The following is a 7,484-nucleotide window of genomic DNA, read 5'->3' as shown; positions in this document are numbered from 1 at the left end:
TAGAAAAAGAACGAACTCTTCCTAGGATAGTAACTGGAGAAATAGCAAGGGGAAAAGTTCCAGCCCAAATTTGGCAGATAGATTATATTGGCCCACTACCCCAGGATAAAGGATGTAAATATGTATGTACGTGTGTTGACACCTATTCAGGTGTCCTAGTGGCTTGTCCTTATAAGGATGCAACTCAGAAAAACACCTGTAAAACCCTAGATATTGTAAGTTTATACTATGGAACCCCAATGCAGATTCAAAGTGACAATGGGTCACATTTCAAGGGCAAAGAAGTGAAAAGATATTGTGTGTTGAATAATATAGAATGGATATATCATATTCCATATTACCCACAAGCATCTGGGCTGATTGAAAGAATGAACGGATTGTTGAAAGAACAGCTGAGAAAATTAAGCTCTAATAATTCATATCTACATTGGAAGGATAATTTGTCTATTGCCTTACGTAATTTGAACAATAGGCCCTTAGGGGGGAGTACACCTCTAGCCAGAATGATGACCCCAAATTTGCAGATTAGAGAACAGCAAACACGTGAGATCCAAAATATTGAATTTTGGACTGTGAGGGAAGATGTCCCCCTACCATGTCCAGAAACACCTGGTTCGGCAGGATATGATTTACATTGTATAGAGAATTTTAGGTTGAATAGGAAAGAGATAAGAAAAACCCCTACTGGAGTATGTATGAGAATCCCCAAGAATCATTTTGGACGGATATTACCTAAACCAGGATTAGCAGCTCAAGGAGTACATGTATTGGCTGGAGTGATAGATTCGAATTATCAAAAAGAAATTGTTGTGACACTCCAGAATTTGGGTGAAAAACCTGTACAATTTGGTAGGAATGATAGGATAGTTCAAGTGATTATTATCCCCTGTGAAAAAATACCCTTTGTGAAAACTGACCCTCCTCCCAGAATAACTACTAGAGGGGCAAAAGGGGCTTGCTCCATTGATAGAATAAAGTTGGGAGCTAAGATATGGGTAAAACGGAAGCCAGATGATATTCCAAAGGCTGCAGAAGTCATAGCCCATGGGAAGAACAACACTGTAACAGTTGTCTATTCAGGGGAAGATAATTACCAAATCGTACCCCTGAACCATATATTTTACCGTGAATAGGGCTATAATATTAGATTCACGGACCCCACAGGTATGGCTGATGCTGGTAATTGACACAAGCCACTCAGAGGGAAGGTGACTTTGTGTGATTAACGGATAAAAGCTTGTACATCTGGGGAAAGTCTGGGAGGACAATCCTAGTCTATCTAGGATGGGATCCTCCTGGTTTCCCTTGTACATCTGGGGAAAGGCTGGGAGGACAATCCTAGTCTATCTAGGATGGGATCCTCCTGGTTTCCCTTGTACATCTGGGGAAAGGCTGGGAGGACAATCCTGGTCTCCATCTAGGGTGGGATCTTCTTGGCTTAGTTTCCTCATTGTGTTCCGTTTAAAAAGAAACATTTCCCATCTGAGTTTGGCTCTGATATTGGATCTCTGCATAACTGAAATTTCAACTAAACTGGAGATGATTTTATTTAAAGGATAATAGCCCATACTTGCCTACTCTTTTTGTTTTCTGTTTTAGTTAACCTTGTCACTAGTTCTGTCTCCTGCAGGTTTAAGCACCCTGCAGTTTCCGGTGACTGCCTAAGTACGTAGCATTCTTGGAATTCCTGCCAGCTCGCTAAAGAACTGAACTCTGGAATGGGACTCTTTGGGGCAGGGACACCTCTACATCCAATTTCAGCAAGAAGAAGCTATGGAAAATGAGACCTTCACCCATTACCCCAAGATTTTGAGCCCCAATTGTTTGAGGGGGGGGAATGATGATAGTGTTCTGTGTACTTATTTTGTGTTATCCTTGCTATATTGTTTTATTGTTATGATATTATTGATCCTATGTAACGGATACAAAGATCTAGGGGTGGACATTTGAATTATTAATAATTATTTTGGGATGATTGATTGAAGAGATTATCTGGCTGAGATCTAGGGGTGGATCACATTTGAATCGTAAACCAATATTTGGGAATGTCACTGAATGATATGTTTTGCTTTATTGTGAATGATATGTTTTAGTTTCCTGCATAATTGGATCACAATGTTCTAGGATATATAATTTAATTTGAATTATGATTGGATTGTGCATCCTAGAACATTGTGAGGGGTGGAGTGTAGCCAGAATGGACTTTGTTTTCTTTGAATGACTCAGCTTGCCCCGTTGAGCTTCCCTGGACGCTGGGGCTTGCTCTTCCGGGGCAGGACCAGAGCTTCCTGTGTGATGAGTTGTGGCGCTGGCTGAGGGGAGGTGTGTTAACGTGGTCTACGCTGGGGGAGGGGCCAAGTCAAGAACCAATCGGCCCTGGTCGTTCAGGCGGCGCTTGATGATGTCAAAAACTCTATAAGAGGGGAGAGGACAGCTTGAAGATCCTCCTTTCCTTTTCCGGTTGGAGCCAGAGACGCCTACAGCCGAAGCTGAGGGGCCGGTAGCAGAGCTGACTAGAGGCTAGTGGGTAATCTTCTTACTGTAGAGGGGAAGCATTTATACGATTTTGCCTTATACCATCTCGCTTCTCTGTGGCCTCCTAGTTACTCTTGTGAGGCGGACTTATTGGGCCTGGAAGCTTTTGATGAAAATATCAAAATGGGGACGCTGGTTTGTGGGATTGTTACTGTGGAGTGTAAATACATGCTTTAGTTCTCCTGCCTTCTGCCTAGAGAATTCCTTATATCCTGCGGTTCCGGACCTTTTAGGCACATATGAGATTCTCTTTGAAATCATAAATTCTGCCTTCCTAATATAACAAGCAGAACAGGAAATATCAGAACAGGAAGAAAACAAATATCCCATACTCCCCCTCAAAGACTTACCAGAGAAAGAAAACAGAAGCGTGTAAATTCTGCAGTGGCTGCTGTGTAAGGGGTTAGAGTCTAAAGGTGAGCAAGAGTTTCCTGGACACGAAATATCAACAAACAGTTGGCTGAAAACTCATTTACAGTAGTGAATTCAGAGCCTTGGGCATGGAGCTGAGGAAGAAATAAGACTTTGCAGCTCCAGTGAGCAAGATGAGACAAGACATTTTTTTACAAGGTCTTTTTGCTGCTTGTTGGAGCAAAAAACCAAAAAAAAAAAAACAAACCAAAAAAAGAAACCTCCAGTAAGGAGTGTAGCAGGCAGGTCCACCCTACCGGAACTTTATGGTACTTGCATAGCACTATCTGAGGAGGCTAGAGGGCACCTGGCCCATCTCCGTCTTCCTTACTGATTGTTGTTATTGTTGTTTGTCCTTCACAAAGAGGACCTTGACATCAGGAAGGTGATGTCATGCCTTGCAAGTGAATTGGATTTAATTGAGGAAGGCCTGGGCAAAGTCACCAGTCTTACTTTCTCCACTGGAGCCATCTGGGTGCAGTGGTGAGATATAGACCAGGACACCTGGAGGTGGCTCCCTTCCTCTCTGGACTTCTATATTAAAGCCAGTCCTTTGTGGAAAGATGATAGCATCACAGGACCCCCCTCCAAAGGCCCATTACTTGAAAAGTGTCACATATGTGCCCTAACCTCCATCCACGTTGAGGCAATTATTAATTTGTAAGATTAGCTCATTGTTGCAAGTATGTCTCCAAGGCACAAAGCTGTACCTACTGTTTGAGCCATTTATACTGCTACTAGGCCTATATTCCAAAGAAATCAAAGAAAGAAGAATCTATATGTATAAAAGCACTTATTTATTTTTTTCTGAATTTTTTCATTTTGTTTTTTTCTTAATTACACATAAACAAAAAAATTTTAAACATTCATTTAAAAAAATTTGACTTCCATATTCTCTTTATATGAACTGATACAAAGTGAAGTGAGCAGAACCAGGAGATAACAGCAATATTGTAGGATGAGCAACTGTGAATGGCTCAGCTATTCTCACCAATACAATGAGCCAAGACAATTCTGAGGGACTTATGATGAAATCCTCCCCTTCTCTTCCTAGTCACACATTTAGGCAATTATTAGTTCATTAAGATTAGTTAGTTATTGCAATTATGTCTCCAAGGCATGAAGCTGTACCTATCCTTTGACCAGTTATACTGCTAGCAGGCCTATATTCCAAAAAGATAAAAGAAAGAAGAATCAATATGTATAAAAACACTTTTTTTGGGAATTTTTTTCATTTTTTCTCAATTGCATGTAAACAAAAATTGTTAACATTTATTTAAAAATTTTTTGAGTCCCAATTTCTCTCCTTCCCTCTCTTTTCCCCTCCTTGAGAAGACAAGTAATTTGATATAGATTATACATCTGTAGTCATACAAAACATTTCTATATTAGCCATGTTGCAAAAGAAAACACAGACCAAAAAAATAAGAATAATAAAGAAAGTTAAAAAATGCTTCAGTCTATATTCATAGATCATGAATTCTTTCTCTGGAAGTAGACAACATTTTTCATCAAGAGTCTTTTGGAACTGTCTTGGATCATTGTATTGCTGAGAATAACTGAGTCATTCACAGGTGATCATCATACAATATTGCTGTTACAGTATACACTCTTCTGGTTCTACTCACTTCACTTTGCATCAGTTCATATAAGTGTTCCCTGGTTTTTTTCTCTCTGTGTGTGCATATGTATCATATATGTATCTATATGTAAAATAAATGAGAGGTTTAATCTTAAAGGGATGGTACTAGAATTGAGGAAGACAGGGGAAGTTCTTTTTCACAAGATGGGATTTGGGTTGAAACTTGAAGGAAGACTGGGAAGTTAGGAAGCAGAGAAGAGAAGGAAGATCATTCCATGCATGAATGATATCCAGTGGTAAGTTACAGAATTAGGATATGGAGTATCTTGTGCAGGGAACAGAAAGGAGGCTATTGTATCCGGGATATAGAGCACTTAGAAGGGACTAAAGTGTAAGAAGACTGCAGAAGTAGGAAAGTGTAAGGATGAGAAGGGCTTTAAAAGCCAAACCAAAGAGTTTATCCTGGAGGTAGAAGGGAGACACTGATGTTTCCTGAGGGTGGGAGAGGTGAGATTAAATGGTCAGACCTGGACTTTGGGCAGATCATGACTTTTGAACGGAGGATAGAAGAGACTTGAGGCTGGGAAAGCAACTCTCATTCTCACTGTGACCTTCAATCCCTCCACCCTTCAGTGTTCTCCCCAGTTATCACCTAAGCTTTAGCTACACTCTGCTCCCTTCCCTACCTCAAGCCTTCAGTGGACCAGTTCAGGTCTATACCCTTGGCCCCCTTATCTTATCATCAAGCATGCCTTGCCAAGCTTCAACTTTGTATTACTCCCACCTTTTGCAACCTTCACTCCTATTGATTTGCTATTGAATGGAACTGGAGAAAAACCACAAAATTGTTGATTGAGTCCATTATAAAATTATGTTATATAATCTCAACTGGGCACTTGCTGTAGCCAGGCATCTTGGTTTATTTATCTATTTTTTACACCTTCTTAATTTATTCCTATCTTACTGCAAAAGTTAGACAAACTTTTTCGTCTCTCCTCAAGTCTCCCACTCTCTCAGTTAAGGAGTTTGTCTTACACTTCATTAAAAAAAATTGAGGCCATTTACCCCACTCTTTTCCTCTCTTCATTTTGCTTAATTTCCTTCATTGTAGTTGCCTTCCTCCACTATCTCCTTCTCACCTTTCTCACATGAAGAGATGTCCCTTCTCTTTGCCAAGGCAAGCCCCTCTACCTGCACAGGTGACCCCATTTCATCCATCCTGTCTTCTCCAGCAGATTGCCTCCTCTGTCATTCCCACTCTCTCACTAATCTTCAATCTCTCCCTTTCTGCTGGCTGTGTCCCTGCTGCCTATAAACATGCCCATGTCTCCCTCATCCTCAAAAAACCCTCAGTTGATCCATCCATCCCTACTGCCTTTTATTCTTGTCTCTCTTTCATGGCCAAACTCCTTGAGAAAGCCATCTTAGTCTGTGCCTCAACTTTTCTCTTGCTCACTTCTTAACTCGGTTGTCTGGTTTCCTACCCCATCATTCAACTGAAGCAGCTTTCTCTAAATTTGCCAAATATTTCTCAATGACCAAATCTATGACCTTTTCTTAGTTTCTCATAAGCAGAGAAGCTTATGACAACTTAACCTCTGGTTGCCCAGTGGTTGAAGCCACTTAGATGTGGAAGCAGTGGCAAAAGAGGTTGGTGCTCTCTCCCTTGCTTCCATGCATGATTGCAACCACAGCCTTTTCCCATTTCCACCAGCATGTGCTCAAGGGCTCTTGACCATTCTTCTTGCTTATTGACTTATTCCAGGATTTAGCACAGTGCCTGGCACATAGCAGGTGCTTAATCATGATTATTATATTGTAGAGTTATATTGACTTCTGAAACTCTCATTGATGGAAAAAACTCTTGTAGAGACTGGGCCCAACAAATCTGCCAAACCATTGTCAACTGCTGTCCAAATGCCACTAATGAACAGGTAAGCCCAAGCATTTCATTGACAGTATCATCCTTCCTCTGCCCTAGACCACTGACCCCACTTCCATTCCAGCCCCTATAGTTATTATTGAAAAAGAGAATCTCCTTCAATCTCCTTTTGTGGAGAGGGGCCTGCCATCCATGCCATAATCAACCCAAATTGTTGATTAACTACTACTAACAGGGTGGGCAAGCCAGCTATAGTAGTTGACTACCGTGTCTTGTGTACCTAACCTATTCTACTGATCCACCACTCTGTTTCTTAGCCAGTACCAAGTAGTTTTGATGACTGCTGCTTTATAGTACAGTTTAATATCTAGTATGGCTAGGCCACCTTCCTTAGCATTTCTTTTCATTAATTCCCTAGATATTCTAGACCTCTTGTTCTTCCAGATGAATTTTGTTATCATTTTATCTAGCTCTGTAAAATAATTTTTTTGGTAGTTCGATTGGTATGGCGCTGAATAAGTAAAATTGTCATTTTTATTATATTAGCTCAGCCTAACCATGAGCAACTCATGTTTTTCCATTTATTTAGATCTGACTTTATTTGTGTGAAAAGTGTTTGACTATGGCAATTGTCCAAAGAAACAACCCTTGTGGAGATTTGAACTGGCAACTGCCTCTTCAGTACTGTAGCCAAAGCTTTTGTTTTAATTAATGGTCCATGCTTTGGTCTGATAAAAAGAAGCATCATATAGGGGCTTTTTAGGGTTTTTGAATTGATGATAACCCATATTGTTTCTTCAACCTTGATGTGCCTTTCATGATTCTGTGTTTGGGGAGTACCTAGTCTACATGCTTATTGAAAATAAGGCACCAAGGTGAGATTGTGAAGCTCTCCTAAAATCACTGTGAGGTACATTAATATGGAACATTTAGAAGAGGCTTTATAGAATTAACAGGAGAGTTAGAGGGCATACTAGTCATAAACTACGCCCTGGACCTCAAGATCAGAGAAAGTGATGAGAATCCATTGGTGGGTCATTGTATCATGAAATCAAAGAATGAAAATGGAGTGAT

This window comes from Trichosurus vulpecula, chromosome 6 (genome assembly GCF_011100635.1).
Source record: "Trichosurus vulpecula isolate mTriVul1 chromosome 6, mTriVul1.pri, whole genome shotgun sequence".
In the NCBI taxonomy this organism is placed as follows: Eukaryota; Metazoa; Chordata; class Mammalia; order Diprotodontia; family Phalangeridae; genus Trichosurus; species Trichosurus vulpecula.
This window is presented reverse-complemented; position numbering follows the sequence as displayed.